Here is a 9395-nt window from a genome sequence, read left to right as displayed (position 1 = left end):
TTTTATACATATTTTCTACTGAACCCATTTTTTTTTCCTTATGATGCTACTTGGAAGACCCAAGCCTTCCAAGGCTGAGACAGCCAGCAAAACATACAGAAAACATACTACAGAAGTGCAAGAATGTTACATCATGAAGCAGAGAAAATGAGGCTTTGGCATAAAAGATAGGGGGAAAATGAAGATGTTCCTTTCAATTAAGCATACTTTTCAAAGAATATTTAATGTTTTGCTGCTGGGTAAAATAGCTTAATTATTTCTGATGCTTGTTAAGAGCTGCAGAAGAGGATGAATGGAGAACATTCTGTTTTCTCGACAATGCCCAGGTTAAAAGATAAGAAATAGTGGTAGCTCCATGCTTTGGATATATATTTCTAGCTGAAACATCAGGGTCTGGAGGATAAAACAAAAGCAACCTTGTTAGTTATGAAAAAGATGACTAACAGCATTTTGTCACTAATTGTTTTAATGAACAGCCATTAAGACTCACTTCCACACTAGCCATGAAGCTCCAAGGACCTTGCCAGACCCAGCTACTTAAAACAGCCCCCTTCTCCCAGAGTTCAGCTGCACAATGTTCAGCCTTACTTAGCAAGTAAGAGTTAGAGCAAAACTCCCAAGTAATTAAAAGAGTAAATGGGCAGAAAAGCATAGGCCTAGGAAGGACCCTGGGAGGTAATGCAGTTGATTTCTTCCCAAAGCAGAACCACTTTTATCTATATTATTTTTTAGACCCTGCGTAAGGAAGGCCAGGGATGGAGATTTCACAACTGGCTTACTGCAATGCGGATTTTCCTAAGTCATCTCTGTGGTAACTCAGTCACATTGTCCCTTTCCACTTCCAATTAATTCTCTCACTCTTCAAATCAACTTTTTGTATCTAGATACTATTAGCAAGTACCCTCATGCTTCTCTTTTTCACACCAAATTTTGCCCAGTAGGTCCTGAAGTGAATGGCTACTCCTTCATGTTGCTCTCTGCCAGCTATTTCCCTCCGAGGGTCCCTTGCACTGTGGTATCTGACACCTCTCCTGGTGATGAATTCAGCAAGGAGACCCGCTTATCTAAGAGCTGTCACTCCACTCTGTTCTTTTCTGCAAAGAGGAAAGTAGGTGTTTAATATCTGTGTCCTGCATCTCTCCATTCCTCCAGACTCCGGAGTACGTTAGTGTGCTCATGTTACTTTTGCTGACATCAGGGCTGAGGCAATGTATATGGCACAGAGGGATGCACATGCAGAGAAGGGGGTCTGATTTCTACAGCTGGGGTTAATCCGTCACACGCCTCTGTCACCTGCACTCAACAGCTTCATCAGGAGGGACCCTTTCTCTGCAAGCACTTTGGTGACAGTGCTGTGAGGGACCGAGCTGCCTGGCTTGTGGGGAGGTCCTGGCTGTGGAGCGCTGGTACGCAGCCCTGCTGCCCGTGAGCAATCGTGGCAATCTCGGGGGGTGAGATTAGGCATAACAGTGCTGCCAGCCATTGTCCCAGTACAACAGGGTCTTGGCAGTTCTGTTCACAGAGATGCAGCTTGGTGCAGAGATCCGCATCCTTTCCTCAATAATGTAATGCAGCATCAACCGCCATTGCCATGTATGAAGTCACAAAAAACAGGGAATTAAGATAGGTGTGGATATTATTTTATATATGCATGTGTCTACAGGGTATTTGTATATTTCTTTCAATTTAGGGAGCTTAGTGTCTTAAAGGAGGCTAACTGCACTACAAATGGGTTGTGTTAAATAGACAGTAACTGAGTTTTTTAACCCAAAGCTCCTTTATACCTATCACATTCCCTTGTTCTGATGCCACAGCAAAGAAAAATTAAGAAGGAAAGATGGAAGTAGATATTTTCTCTGTGCAATTTTTCACAAGTGTGACTGTGAAGATGCACAGGGGAACCAATAAATTGAAGGGCTGCTTTAAGTAGGATTTGATGCTTATGGGATTGTCAGAAATAGGCAGTGGTTCATAATGAAAAGACTCAGATTTTGAACTGCATTGCAACCAGATGAATGGCCTCAAATGAAAAACAGTATTGTGAAGCACTGCAGTGTTGAGGATGGACTAAGTTCTATATTCCTATACTTCTATATTTTTAAGACTAGCTATAGTAACATATGTAAGGATCTGATATCTTTTCTGAACCATACATCCAGTATAAATGAATTAAAGATGGATTTCTATTTGCTATGTGGATTATATATCTTTAAAATATTTGTAATCAGGAGAGCTCAGTAATTTCATAATTATCTCTAGTGAACACAATATTTCTGTTAATAGGATTTCATTTTCCAAAATTTGTTCAATGTCTTCAAGCATTCAGTGTGTTCCTTTCTCATGTTTTAATTCTATAAATGGACTGCTACTTTCTCCGTATGCTCAATATTTTGAATTTTCAAATAAAGTCAGATAAATCATATTGTACTGAGCCTCTTTCCTGCTAATATAGTACGTAAGTATTTCTGCATGAAGATTTTTTTGAGAGATTTTGTATTTGGTGTATATTCTTAGATGATCCTTTGAAATCCATTTCTTCCATGTACATACCAAAATGCAAATGTAATAGTACAGTTATATATGCATATAAAATTGGACAACATATGTAGGAAATACTGCACACTCAAAGGTATGTTGAGCTTCAGAGTTATTTACAGCAATATTTTTTTCAGTTGTCAGCCCATAAATCTTGAGAGCATTTGCTGATGGAGAGCAGGCAGGAAGCAGAGGAGCAGCATACTTTTCTCTTTAGGGTCCTTTGGGGTGTCACTGGCTGGCTGGACATTGGCAAATTCTGGGGTCAGGGCCTGGCAATGCTAGCACAAGTCTGGGGCAGGTAAAAAGTTCTCCTCAGCCTCTCTGACCGGTGTCTGTGCCAAAGGGGCCAGGACAGGAGCTATCAGTGGGAGTAAGCACAAGGGATGAGTCTCCAGTGTCAACAACAGCACAGCCTCCAACAGAGTGCATTTTTCGCTAACTCAGTAAGTTTTCTTGATCACTTAACCTGGGAGTTTTCACTATTATCATGGAGTTTTCATTGATAGTTCTTTTGTTTTTGTAGACATTTATTTTAATAGCAGAAGGATTTTTCCCCAGTGACAGCAGAAGATGACTTACTTGTAGAAATACTACAATAGGACCTGCATTAAGAAAGTTTTTGAGCACACCCACTTCACAGAAATTGCTATAATGACTCCTCACATGCACTTTCACTACTACCTGTTCTGCTGGTGGATCTGAGTTAGGATCTGAGATGCTTGGGCTGTCTCTGCCAGGAGCAGAGCAGTGGGAGGTCCTGCACACCTCAGGATTGAATGTCATTATGCAGCTGCAGAAGCAGCCTCCAGACCTCAGCTCTAAAATCAGTTAAGTCATCAAGTGAAGCTCTTGAACCTGGGCCTATGGATCTCAGTGCTTGCCTTTGCCTGGTGACAGACCATGATACTCCAAATTGCTGGGACCCCAGCACTATGCCAAATCTGAGGGACAGAGTCTATTATTTCAGGTTCAGTGCTTAATATACAGCTATACTGCTCTGGATTGCCAAAATTGCATTTTCTTCATAGTCTCATGCTTTGGTGTGCTTCAGGTCTGTTCAAGGTTTGGTCGGTGCAGCATTAGGGTTCTGTGAGGTTATGCTTGTAGATAGGCCCTGAAGAAGTAGAAGTGCATTCCTCTTCCCTTTGTACCTATCTTTTTGAGCCTTCCTCCTTTCAGCTTCTCAGTCAGAGCCATCAAAAATCCAGCTTTACCATGTAATTTAATTGTATTCAGCTTGCAAAGCTATATGTGCATTCACAGCAGCAGTCAGTGAGGGCCAATAAAAACTGGTGCATCTGGATCAGCCCCAGGTGTCTCAGATGACAGAGGCAGGCAAGCACCTACTGAGGCCTTTCTGAAGGTGGTCTGAAGAGCCTGGAGAGGGCAGGATGTGTTTCAGGGTGGCTTTTTTTTCTGTTCTCTGGGATTTGCAGCCCCTGTGGACTCCCCTGACTCTTCCCACAACAGAAAGCTCACTTCAGTACAAACAGTGCAGAAAAGGATGCAGAACTGATAACATCAACAACAGTGTGGAGGATCAAGCAACCTGTGCCAGCACAAGCAACTTAACTGCAAATATATACTCTCTTTGGAGGCTCCTGCTCTGGCAGTCAGCTGCCATGGCTCTTCAGGAGCTCACCTTAGGAGTGCAAAGACCATAAGGAGTAGCACTGCTCTGTTTCCAAACTCCCTTGCCAGGTGTGTCTATGATGGCTGTGCTCTTCAGCACATGGAGTATGGGATGCCATCACCTTACTCCATAAATGGTGGGAGCTGGAGACAGAAAGCTATGTTACCAAAGACCTGCTGAGTCTGATGAGGTGCATAATCAAGAGCATCTGTAACCCCATGTTCAGTGTGTTAATACGCTGTAGGAAAATGTCACAGAAAACTCCTCCCTTGAAGAAACGGACATATGAATGATCCTCCTTTCCCCTCTCCTTGGGACCAGGTCCAGAGTCAAAACTGCAGTTCTCCACCTTAGAGAGGATCACAGTTTTCTGTCATGGCTCCTCCCTGCGCAGTTATTCACCTTCTTGATTTTCTTCCATGAACATGTCATCCCGTGGTAGTCTCCCTTCGGCAGGTTCCCAGTATTCCTGCAGGCACCTTTCCTTTCCTGGTCCAGCATTCACTTTCCGGGTATCAGCTTTGGGTATATTCTCCTGACATGGGATTTTCTGTGGAAGTAGCGAGCCTGTGTGTGCTTTTTGGGTATTTCTGTCCCTTGCTTTGCAGCTCTGAGGTGTGAACTGGCACTGCTGACCATGCCAGAGCTGGGACCGGTGGGCCTTGATAAGTCTAAATCTTTATTCCAGAGTGCTCATGTTCCTTATTTTGCAATGTCAGACTGCAGTTTCAGCTGTGTCCAAGTGCAAAATGCTTGCTCTACAATAGTCAGTCCCGACGGTCGCAGATTACACTGCAAAGTTGCAGCATGCTGGACAGAAACGCAAAATACAGCCACGGCTATGGACACGGTACCTTGCTGCTTTCATATTTTTCCTGCCTGCCTTCTGAGTCACAGCACTCTGCTTAAATGGAAATAAAAAGCACTAACAGGAGTCAAGCCAGCAGAGGCAGAATGGCTGCAGCACAGCACACTGTGTTCAGCTCTGCCTCGCGTATCAACAAAAACATCAGGCGAGCTCCAGCTGCAGATGCTTCGATTTTATCAATGAAGTGCAAAGCAAGGAGTGCCTTATTTAATTTTCCAGATACAGGGATGAATTGGCTTTTAGCAAAGCACTTTGACTGGTCAAATGGAGTACTCTGGAGGTAGAGAGTATGGAAGGGGAATAAATAGAAAGCACCAAGTTGTTTTTTTTAACAGGGTCAATTTTCTGACTACAACCATACAGACTCACCATAAAGGGGTGACTGTCAGCTTGGCAAGGTGAACGCATTCCTCTCTTCCACACTCTCCCTTCGCTTTTTTCCTCCTGCTAAGCATCTGGTGCAGACAGCAAACCATAAACCATCCTGTGTCTGCTGGAATTTGGATGTCTCAGCCTAGTGACTGGTGCAGAAAATGGAATGAGCACCTTGTAGCTCACAGGCATTCAGGGTCAGCAAGCTGTCAACTCACTGCCTTTGGAAAGCAGAACACTACAGTTGCCTGGTGGGGAAGAGCAGAAGTAATTGCAGGAAGTCAACTAATTCATGCAAAATTAAGCTAATCATTAACGGTGGGGTACACAGACATTCTTCTGCAGTGCTGAACAATTACTTCTAGTCATGTTTTAAGACTAACATGTAACAAGAGTCTGGTTGAGTGGCTGGAGCAGAAAGCATCTCACTGGGTTCTGTTCCCTTCCTTGCCCCTTCTCCTTCAGCTGGAGCAAGTCTCCACTTCTCAGGCTGCCAGGACAGTGTCATTGGTTACTGGTAAATATACTGCTATTAAAAGCATAAAGTCAAAGGACCAGATCCAGATGGGGTTTCTGCTCACTAGATATTATCACAGTTCAATTCCTTTGTGCCTGTGTTTGTCCTGGAGAGAGAAAAACCCAGAGACCTGGCTCTAAACAGGGACATGACCACCCCAGATCACAGTTTCAGTCAATCTCTATTCCTGTTATGAGTGATAAAGATGCAGAAAAAGAGTACACCTGAAAGGTGGGAGATCCAGAGGATAATCTAGCTTTGCCCCAAAACCTTTCAGTTCTGCTTTATCTCCTACTTCACATCTTTAAGTAAAGTGCTGCAGGCACAGTTCAGTGTGGGTTGCTACTGGATGGGAAAGAGAGATGCTTCCTTCTGACTAATTGCCATTTAAATGACCAGGGATAGTGTTAAGAAGAGCTTGGCAAAAGAAGAGAGCAAAGAACAAAACAGCCCTAGGCATAGCAGCTTCTCAGCAAGCAAGCAAGCACTGAATGGTGGAGAGAAACAGGAGTATAAAGAGGAATAAAGTTTGGACACTTACATGAAGATGAAAACTTTGTATCTGGTCTCGGTGTCCCAACATTCCACATGCTACTATAAGCAGCTCAGCTCTACATATGTGTTTGTGCATGTGTATGAAGTTTCTGTTGCCAGGAAGCAAAATAGTAGTTGTTTGGGCTTTAAGGGGTTTTCAGTCTTCTTTCATGAGGAAAAAAAATCCTAAAATTAAATCTTCACTTGGCACTTAAAACTGCACTTTTTAAGTTGCATTAGCAAGCACCTGACACTAGCACAACGAACATGCTGAAGGACACTGATTATTAAGTCATGAACAGGTACAACACGGCAGTGCCTTTCTGCTGGGTGCCTTGCTTATACAACCATGCAAACACTTCCTGGAGAATAAATTACCCAGCCAATTTCCTCTGTTTTCCTGTTTGTAAATTGCTTCTGAGTAGCTCCTGTTTCTCTTGAATGTGCTTTTAGTAAATACATCAGGCTACGGACAAGCAACTTATTGTGACTGCTCGGTATTTAAGAGTCAAGTTGGTTTCATTCATTTTAATTTTATACAAAAGCTATTTCTATTTTCTGGATGAAAGTCTCATAGAGCCTGGTTTCTGGTGTGAACACTCAGAAGTCCACATTGCATTGTGTGTGACTATTTTATAGTTTTCATTTAAAATTATTTATTCTATAAAATAATTCTGTCTCAGGGAGCTCAGTGAACCCAGCTTAAAGGCTGTACAAGCTCCAGTAAGCAGGAGATGCAACTTGGGGATTCAGGAATGTCTGTTTACCACCAAATCTGTACTTTGATTTTCATGGCATCTTTGGGGCCACTTCGGTGCTCAGTGTAGTTCCCAGGAGCCTCAGTCCAAAACATGAATGACACCACGGCCTTGGAACAGGCCGACGGCTGGGACATGAGTCACACATCTCTGTGTGTGGAAAGAGGGCAGGGACGGGGTGATTCCCATGGAGATGGCTAAACCAGACCTTTCCCATTCACAGACTACACCAGCCCATGAAGAACCTCTGCTGTGCTATTTGGAGATGGTCATGCAAAGCAGCCACGGCTTGCAATACCTGACCCACATAGGCTCATGGCAGAGCCTCTCCTGTCCAAGGTGTTTATAGGATAGATCTGTAAGGGTATATCCTCAGCTCTCTCCTGCAGAGTTTGCTTTCCTTACCTTTCTAAGCAGACAAAGCAACAGCTTCAGCTGTCCCCAGCTGCCTGTGGACACTCCACTCCCACAGAAGATACTGGATGGGGCTCCTTCAGGCAGACCTATGGCTGAATATTAAGACCACAAATGCTCCCTTTAAAATATATCACGTGTGGTATAGGAGCCCTTTTGCCATACAGCTCTTCCTCCTCCACAAACATCGGTCAGGCATTACAGTACAAGAAGAGCCTGCTAATTAGGAGACACTGCAAATGCAAGTCCTCCTGTGTATGCCTTTGCTGACCTGTTTCATTTACACACACAGCATGTTTAACATCACAGACCACAGCTACCCAAGCAAGCAGTGCCAGGTCCTTATACATTGGCACCCATTACCCAGTGATGCGCTTGCTCCCTTGTCCTACGGGGGTCACTCATGACAGCACTGCAGTATGGAGTTTGGCACTTTAAACCAGTCACGTGGGGTAGGGCATGATTTTCTCTTTTGCTTATACAAGGGGAGGTGTAACTATAGCAGTTGGATATACACGAATCTGCAGCTTCAGATTTTCACCAAAGGTACCCAGAGTTTTTGCTCCTATTTTGCCAATAAGCATCTGAAATGTTGAAGTTTTTGATCTTTCACATAGATGTTTGAAAAGCATTTTTTTATATTCTTGAAAAACAAACAATTTCTATTTCTAATTCAGTCATCACCAAAAGTTGTTAAACGCAGTAACCATTGTTCAAGAATATTTTAAGGTTCCTTTGAATAAAAACTGAAGATTGGCTTTATTGCTATTCATTGAGCCACTCAGCTGCATTCCACAAACACTTGTATTTACCAGAATGCTCGTAAAAAGAAAAAATGTTGTAAACATTCAAGTGAGTGTGGATTTATACAAAAACTTTTGCCATCAGAATATTAAAGTAGCTGCCTTAAAAAGTCTCTCTAGATTTGGGAGGGATCTGGTGAGATAATAGAAATACTGTATAATGCTAATCATTAGCGGTAAAAAAATCTAAATAACTCCATTGTCTTTGGTGTACTTATTCTGGATTTACAGATATATGCTGAAACCAGATTTGAGCTTTTACTTTTACAGGTCTTTATTTTTTTATCTAAAATGTTTTTCAGAGGAAATACTTTGAATCAAGTTCTGTCATGTTTGTTTGTTCTGTGCTTTATAAAACTGTTAGGAATTATTTAATCTGTGCATGATGGTGGAACTGAAGATAATGTAATAATGAGACTTACTTATAAGACTTACTAAAATCACATCAGAAAAAAATTATGCTATATTGTGAGGTCAGGAAAATGCTACTTTATCTCTGAAAATGTCTCATTTTCAGTGAAGTTTGCCAGAAGAATGGCAGGTATAAACTGTTGTGGTGTGTGGTCTTTCGTTATCTGATGCCTCAGGATGTCCCTGCATTTCTTCTATGGGACCTTGGGGCACCCACACCCACTGGCCTCTGGGTCACCCTACTTTCACCTTACTGTGATCCTTTCCAGACCAGGTAAACTGTCTGGAAACCTTACATCATCCAGGACCTATAGCTGCAGGATATCTCAGTATCACCGACTTCCTCAAAAATTAGAGACATATTTTCTAGCCTCTAAAGTGTGAAACCATAATGGCAAAATCTCTGGAAGCCATAGTTCTTGTAATGGCAAAAATATCTAAAGATCTACCCAAGACAGCAGGGAGCCACAGAAACTATTGCACTCCTTGTGTGGTATTTTGATCCTTGTGGCAAGGAATCAGCAGTCCAAAAAAGCTCTGGGAGAAC

At 42.6% G+C, this 9395-nt stretch overlaps 1 long non-coding RNA gene across 1 annotated transcript; it reads right to left on the bottom strand.

The window, feature by feature from the left end:
* Nucleotides 1–204: 204 nt before the first annotated feature.
* LOC141932795 (uncharacterized) lies at nt 205–6798 on the bottom strand. Its single transcript, XR_012625925.1, has 2 exons — nt 6470–6798; nt 205–393 (listed from the first exon to the last, which is right to left on the bottom strand). It is a non-coding gene; the product is annotated as an uncharacterized LOC141932795 (long non-coding RNA).
* Nucleotides 6799–9395: the final 2597 nt, after the last annotated feature.

The sequence above is a fragment of the Strix aluco genome, chromosome 1, assembly GCF_031877795.1.
Source record: "Strix aluco isolate bStrAlu1 chromosome 1, bStrAlu1.hap1, whole genome shotgun sequence".
NCBI lineage: Eukaryota > Metazoa > Chordata > Aves > Strigiformes > Strigidae > Strix > Strix aluco.
Note: the sequence above shows the minus strand (reverse complement) of the source record. Positions and strands in the feature narration are given on the sequence as shown.